This window comes from Leptonychotes weddellii, chromosome 1 (genome assembly GCF_054177405.1).
Source record: "Leptonychotes weddellii isolate Sample4059 chromosome 1, ASM5417740v2, whole genome shotgun sequence".
In the NCBI taxonomy this organism is placed as follows: domain Eukaryota; kingdom Metazoa; phylum Chordata; class Mammalia; order Carnivora; family Phocidae; genus Leptonychotes; species Leptonychotes weddellii.
The window spans coordinates 55,026,025-55,034,162 of record NC_138369.1 but is presented as its reverse complement, the minus strand read 5'-3'; positions in this window follow the sequence as shown (position 1 = coordinate 55,034,162).

Here is an 8,138-nt window from a genome sequence, read left to right as displayed (position 1 = left end):
ACAGGTGTTCCTATAATGGGTTGTAGATAAGGGGGGAGAGTTAGTTCTGGGCAGCCCTAACATGATGGTGAGGTCTCAGGGATCTGAGTGGATAGAAATAGAAATATCTCCAGGTGTACTTTTATTAAACTCTAACTTGGGCAAACCAAGTGTCCCTTTGGATTAAAGTTTTAGCATGGTCTATGTGCTTCTGGGCATGTGGAAAGTCTGAAGATGTTTTTTCACCCTTTTCAATTGGGACAGCAGTTTATAAATCCTGTTATCCAGAGAGAGAGAAATGAGGCTGAAAATATCTAACAGACTTGTTGAGGGCACCTCATTGATTGAACAGATCTTAGAACTGAAGTCTCCAAATGCCATCTTATGCCCATGCAACCACTCGCTTGATTTCATTTGGACCACAAAAGCCTACCATTGCCAGGATTGAGCACAGACTGCTGTTTAACTATCTGTGCAAGGGCTTTGCAGCCTTCCAGATCCCACCTGTTTAATTTGTGCTCCTGTTCCCTCCTCCTCATTTCAGCCGGTATATCCAACACTGAAGAGAGGAAAATGAACTCGTAATGAAGCCCATGAACCCCAGCGAGTACCAGCTGTCTCTAGAGAGTATTTGAGAGAAAACTATGCAAGCTTTAAATTGTTCCTCAGAATTTAATTATTGAAAAGCACTTAAAAATCTTGGTTTGGGGACGTTCTCTACTCATCAATGCATTTTTATGACTTCACACAAAAGCTATTCTCAGAAATGGAGCAAAGACATTAAGATGAGTCTTTAAAAAAATAGTGCATTTTTATGGTGTTGTATTTAACAAGCATTTATTGAGTATTCAATAGGTCCAGGAACCAGAGAGTAGGCACGTAAAGATAGATCAAATTTTTCATGTTGTCATAGATTTTACAGTTAGTAACGAAGTGATTATGACATGATGAGGTATGTGTTATATCAGTTATTTAAGAGAGAATGCTATTAAGGAAAAAAAAAAGACTAACTGGTGTTAGCATTTCTTTTCTGCACCTCTACCTCCAAGAAAGCAGCCATTGTTCAGTTTCTAAAGGCCAACTGAAGGGGATTCTATTGGATTTGCCTTGTCCGTGGTAGAGGGAGGCAATAGATGAGAATTTCTGAGTTAGAGAAGTTAAAGTGGCTGGAAATGAAATTTGAGCTTCTCATGGAGCAAGAATTAGACACCGAGGAGGAAATTGAAGACAGTTGTGCTTCTGGCATCTACTGCTCTGGATGATAGAGTGACAGAAGGATAGCTGTGATGTGTGGCATCTGCAGTCAGCGCTGTAGACCAAAGAGAGATGATGAAAGGACCCATGGTAGAGACCACACCAGACCAGGAACAGGGCTCTTCCTTCCTCTTCTGATGACAGGTAAGTCCCGGTTTCTTGTATACCTCACCATAGGAAGGGGAAGACTCTGAAATAGCTCAGATTAAATAATCTGTCATTCAGATGAAAAGGGGGCTCTGTAAACAAATTAAGTATGATTAGAATAAATTAAAACCGATATTTCTTTTTTTTTTTTGAAGATTTTATTTATTTATTTGACACAGAAAGAAAGAGAGAGAGAGTACAAGCAGGGGAGCAGCAAGGAGAGGGAGAAGCAGACTCCTGCTGAGCAGAGAGCCTGATGTGGGGCTCGATCCCAGGACCCTGGGATCATGACCTGAGCAGAAGGCAGACACTTAACCAACTGAGCCATCCAGATGCCCCAAAACAGAGATATTTCTTGCACTTGAGGTTTGGATAAATGAAACCTTGTCTGTGGCTCCTCCTTGTTCACCTTCACCATCCTTGTGGTTTCTGGTGTGTGTTTATACCCCTTCTGTTCTATATAAATTTTGCAGGATTTTGTCCACAGAATGAGTCAGGGCTCCTTGACTGCAAGCAACAAAAATTCAGCCTTAGTGCATTTAAGCAAAATGAGATCCCTTAGAAGGATATCAGGAGCTGAACTGAATAGGCTAGAGGAACAAGGCAGGAAGCAAGGCAGTTGCAGAAGTAAGAAGCAGAATCACAGTCCCAATTGCTCAGCACACATTCATGGGGACAAAGTGGATACCAGGCATTTTAATCCTTTTATTCTTCTAAGTTTCAAGTCCCAGAGAAGAAACCCCCAAGTGGCCTATGCTCAACTTTTTGCTAGGACAAGTCCCCTGAATTACTGACTTCCAGACTTATTCTACAGCAGAAGAACTACTTCTTCAAAACAAAGTCAGGGTGTTGTTTGGAAAGAGAAATTGATGGTGGCTGAGTTATAGAGAATAACTATGTGGCATATCTTCATGGCTTGGCTCATTGCCAGCTACCTGCCCTGTGCATCTACTCCCAAGCCTGCTGTCCACTACAGTCTGCTCAGCTCACTGCTCTTCTTTTTTTTTTTTTTCAGTGTTGGCATTATCTCAGAGCTTTGGCTTTTCTCATCATACTCTACATTGTATATCATAGGATTGTTATAATAAGAAAACAATAAAACACAGACAAAAGGTATAGTGTAGCTTGAAGTCTGAAATAATGTAATAAATATTAGATGTTATCTGAAGTCAATTAACTTGAATATAATCTTATTTTGGACCCTCTAGGTTCTGAATTGTGCTAGAAAGATCTGTGTAGGCTCCAGTCAACTGGACAAGCAGTTTACTCTCTAAGGGCCTTAAGTTTATTATCTCTACCTCCAGGTCCCATCTCACTAGGTAACAGCCGTGGGTCTCTTCTTAGGACAAGAGCTCTTGTGTCTGAGCCAGCTAAATGGGTAAACTGTCCCTGGGGTCTGTGAAGCTGTGCCAAAGTCAGAATACTGAGGAAGAAAATAAATTTAGAAAAAAGTTTAATGTGTAAGTCAGAGAAGGAGTGGTTAATAGTTTGAGCTAATCACTGCATAATTAGCTACCCTCACAGCCTCTCTTCAAGGTTATCACAAGGCATTTCTCTAACTGTAGCCTTGATTCCTCCCCATCAGCTACAGTGTCCCAAGTAGAATGAGCAATTTCCTATGTCCCTTAACCCAGTTCCTACCACATTCCTGACCAGTATCCTAAATGGGATACTTCTACTTGGATTGCTCTAGTGTCATCCTTAGCCTCTGGCTTCAAATCAAGGATGACCCCAAGCTCTGGGGCCTCTATAAACCCATAATGAACTAGATGTCTCCATCAGTTCCAACTAAATTGAGTTCATGCAAAGGCCAAAAATGGTATGTCCAGGGGCCACCACTACTAGTTTGTTTTAGTCAGAGACTGTGTTAGTATTAGGAGGCAATAAGCAGAAAACACTTGAAAACGCTTAAGAAATTCTTAAATAAATTCAAGTTGATCAAGCTCCCCTCCATATTTCTGCTTTTCTTAAAAACTAATTTTTGCAAAATAATTTACTGCAAGAGTTGCTTCCTTTCAGTCAGACCTCCAACTCACTTCTGAAAAACTTCAATTGGGTTTTTGCTCCCAAAACACCACCAAAACTGCTCTTATAAGGTCAAGAGTAACCCATATTCAAAATCCGAAAGATTCCTCTCTATGCTCAGCCTCCTTCTCAGCTGCAATTCACAGAGCTGAATACTCCAGCCTCCTTAAAGACCTCCTGAAACGTCACCTACCTCTTTAGCCCCTCTTTCTCTTTCCCCTCTATCAGTTCCTTCTTTTCCAATCTATATGCTGGTTCCCTGGGTTTGATGCTAGGCCCTTAGTGTTAGTGATTTTATCTATTCTGACTCATGCGTGGGCTACAACAAAGGAATATTTCTCCCTCAAACCAGTCCTCCAGGGCTCCTGGGTGGCTCAGTCGGTTAAGTGTCTGCCTTCAGCTCAGGTCATGATCCCAGGGTCCTGGGATGGAGCCCCACATTGGGCTCCCTGCTCAGTGGGGAGTCTGCTTCTCCCTCTCCCTCTGCCCCCTCCCCTGCTTGTGCGTGCTCTCTCTCTCTCAAAAAATAAAATCTTAAAACAAAACAAAACAAAATCCCCCAAAACCTGTTTTCTGTATGCCAGAGATATTTATAAGCTGCCATTTGATTTCCCCATTTGGAAGTTACACATCCATCTCAAATTAACTGGTCCAAAATGGAAACCCTAATTCTCCTATTTTCTTCCCCATGCTTATTTCTTTTCTATTCTTTCCCACCTAATTAAATGACATCAACCAATACTCAGTTGCTTAAGACAGAAACTTAGCATCATCCTTGACTCTTCTTTTTCCCAAACCCCCAATCTACAATATCAATCAGTAAACCCATCGATTTTACTTGCACAGATTATCTCAAACATAACAATTTACCTCTGTTTCTACTGCCAATGCTTTGGTTGGAGATATTCTCATCTCTGGCCTGGTACATTGAATGTAAAGAGGATTTTTTTTTTCCTCACCTGCAAGTCACTTTCATACTAGTTGGTTTGGGGCAAAACTCCAAAGTTGTCTCCTGCCCCAAGTAAATTTTGGCCCCTCCCTTTCTGTTACTACCTTCTTCCCATCGGTACCTTTAACCCGCTTAGATTCCCAGAAGACTCTGGCTTCCTTCTCCCCAGTGACCACGTCTTCTCACTGTGGCAACCCTCAGAGCCAGAAAGTATGCCATATCCCTGGCCTCCTCTTGCCTCCTTCCTCCATCCATTCTGACAACCTAAATGTTGGGTCAAAACACTATCCCATTCTTCTGAAACGACCTTTTATTTTTATACATGGGCAACCGAAGCCTCACAGAGACAAAGGTATTTCCATAAAAAATATGTGGCTTAAATAAAAAGCCACTTTTTTACTTTATGAACCTTTAGAGAATTTCGCCAAAGGGATGGGAAACAAGCTTAACTGTCTTTGTATATAAGATATTTAGATAGCATGTATGTGAACTTTAGTAATGGACACATTTATATAGAATTAGAGATTCAAAATTTGATGGTAAGAATGGAAATGTACCTTTGGCATTATCTGGTTCTAAGTCCATGCTTTATAAACAAGCAATTCCGCCTCAGGGACGACGGGGCTCAGAGTCCCTCAGTGAGTAAATGGCCCTGTGGGACTGTGCTCCTCATCTCCTGGGGTAACTGCTCTTTCCAAAATGTCTTGTTGTCTCCATTGTAATTAAATGTTGTGAGATTACTTTACAGTATAACAGTTACAAGAAATAAATATTTAATAATAATAATGATAGGGTTTTGGAATATAGGTGAGGTTCAGTGGGGTGGAGTCCGGAGCCGACGACGAGGAAAGAATTCTTGAGGTGTCTTTAGTGAAAAATGGTGGTTTATTAAATCATGGGGACAGGACCTGCGGGCAGAAAGAGCTACTGCACCGGGTTGTGAGGGGTGGCTATTTATATACTATGGGGTTGGGGGAGGTAAGGAAAAAGGGAGGTTTCAAGAGAACTTTCATATGCTAAAGAGGACCTACAAGATACCAGAGTCCTTGCCATTGTCAAGTTAAGGTTGTTTACCCCTCTAGTAAGGCATCAACATTAAGATAGTTGGGAACTTCCTGGAGAAACATTACACTTGCCCTGGCCGCTTCAATTATCTGTCAATGGGCTGCAGGTTATAAAGGCATTTAATTGTATCTACATTTCCTTCTGGAAGCTAAATTACTGATGACAGGAACGCTTTATTCTTGTAGATTGCTCAGACATTTGTAAACTGAGGGAGACTCCTGTCTTGTAGGATTGTGATCTCTCTAAGTTAACTATTTGTTTTTCCTTTAGGGCAGCCAGGAGTGCCTGAGGAATGTCACATATATTCCATGGTGGGAGGGGTGGGTTGTGGGGTGTCAGCTTCTGTTTTGTCCTCATCTTGCCTTCTGTTCCTTCGTCAATAATATGTATTATTTATTTCAAAATTCAAGGCATATGAATGTTAACTTACTTAATTCTTGCAAACACAGAAATATATGTTAAAATTAGTATGCAGATTTTAAAAATAAGGAAACTGAGGTCCAGAGAGTAGTATGGTACCCAGTGGCAGGCAATATGCAATGTTGACATTGCTGGCTAAACTAGAATTATGACTACACTCGATGAGGCAGCTATCTCAAGCACTGTCTATGGGTCAGTCAGAGGTAATATTCATTGACCACTTGCTCTGTTCCTGGCATTGTGAACCCCTTAGCACCCACATTGTTTCAACCAAGATATACCTGGAAGCACACTGTCATTGGTGACAAATTCTATTGCACTTGTGATAGAAACCCATTAATGAAGGATGGTTGGAAGGCAGGTAGGCAGGGACAGGGGACCTCTGCCCTAAGAGGAAACCACCCTGAAAAGGATTTTATAGCACCTTGGAAGGAGCCCTCTGCCCTTTCCCACGTGATAGATAGGTGACAAAAACCTGATTGGATGACAGGCACAGGGAGGGTTAATCAGATAAAAACAGCCCGTAATAACCCCAAGACTTAGAAACTCCAGTGGCAATCCTCTTGGGTCCCCTCCCTCCTTAGGAGCTTTGTACTATCACTTTGCTATTTCTCAATAAACTTTGCTTTGCTGCCCACCACTCTGTCTGGTCGACCTTTTCATTCTTTGAAGCACTGTGACCAAGAACCGTGGGCACCAATGAAGAAAAAAATCCTGTAACACCATGATTCTTCTGGACTCTTACACATTGTATACTTTTGAATCCCCCAAAACAGACAACTTCCCAGTATTCATTCAGTAGAGTCCAAGAATCAAAAGCCTTTTTTTTTTTTTTCCTGGAGCAGTCTTTTACTGAGATTTGTGGATAATGGGTGTGAGGGTGCCACATCGCATACAACCAGGAAACAGACTAAAATTGGTTATTATTTGATGGCCGCTTTCTTAAGAAGGCCTTGAGCTACTCTCCTTGGTTGAAATCCACACCTTCTACATCCTAGAGGGCTTCTCTCAGTCCTGAAACACAAATTCTTATTTATCCTGTAGGGCAATTTAACCTTTGTTTCACAAAATTTCTTTCTTACCATGCCTCAAGGCCAAAATTATTACAGCTAAATGTCCCATCATTTTGTTTTGCTAAGCAAAAGGTCACCTGCCCCAGGGAGAAAAGACAACCACTCCCTTAGGGAGTAGAAGCAGAAGCACTCAGTTGTGGTTTTAAATAACAACCTTCTCTCTTTGTCTAGCTCTTTTCTCTCTTCCTCTGCTATCTTCCTAGTAACCCTATCAGGTAGAAATGGTTAGCTACATTTTAGCAGAGAGGAGATGAAAGTTCACAGAGGTTATGTGTGACCTGCCCTTTATTGTCCCCTTAGAAAATGGAGGAGAAGGGGTTCCTTGTCAAGATTTTCCTTCCAAATCCTGTGCTCTTAAAACCAGCTTTTCCTCTCTGCTTATTCTCTATCAGCAGTTCTAGATCCAAATCTCTGGGTGAACTGTCATAAATCTGTACATGTTCTCACACCTTCTTAACATCCTACTCATCTTCTATGTAAATGTATATCCAATCTTTTTCAAAATTAACTTTGTAGTAAAATAATTTGACAGTGTAGGGGCGGCAAATTTTTCCCTTCTTCCCTCTAGATTTCTTGACTGGTCTAACAATGAAATTGCTATAAAATAGATTAACAGGAGAAAAACAAATTTAATTTCATACAGGAGCCCCAAAGGTATGAGACTCAAGGGCAATCAGGCAGTTGAGGTTTATATGCCATCCTGAGCTAAGGGAGGGGATAGGGGCCAAGGACTTCAAAAGGGAGGAGGGTAACTCACAGGATGAAAAGAGGAGCAGATGTTTGGTAATTAGTTTGCCATGCCTTACAGATAGATCTTTTAGATAAAAATTATCTCTGGCAATAGTTCTTTTTCTGGGCCAGACCTCCCATATAAATTCTTTTAGCTGGTTAAGAGAGAGGTAATAAATGTTTTTTGTTGGTTTGTTTTTGAGCCTGCTGGGTCTTGATTGACTTCAGCTCTGAGTAATCCACATGCCGAAGTGGCATATTTTGGGGTATCATATTTGGTTTCCCTTCAACAGTAAATTTCTAAATGTAAAATTATCGGACTTAGTTCATACTTCCAGAATCACCTATTTTCTAAAATATTTATCTTTTTAAAGGTAGCATTTAAAAAATCTTTATAATTCTTATTTTGACAATACCTACCAGTTTCATTTAGCTTCATAATTCTTATAATTTGTATTTTAGATATGCAATCAATAAATGAATACATAATTGCAGCA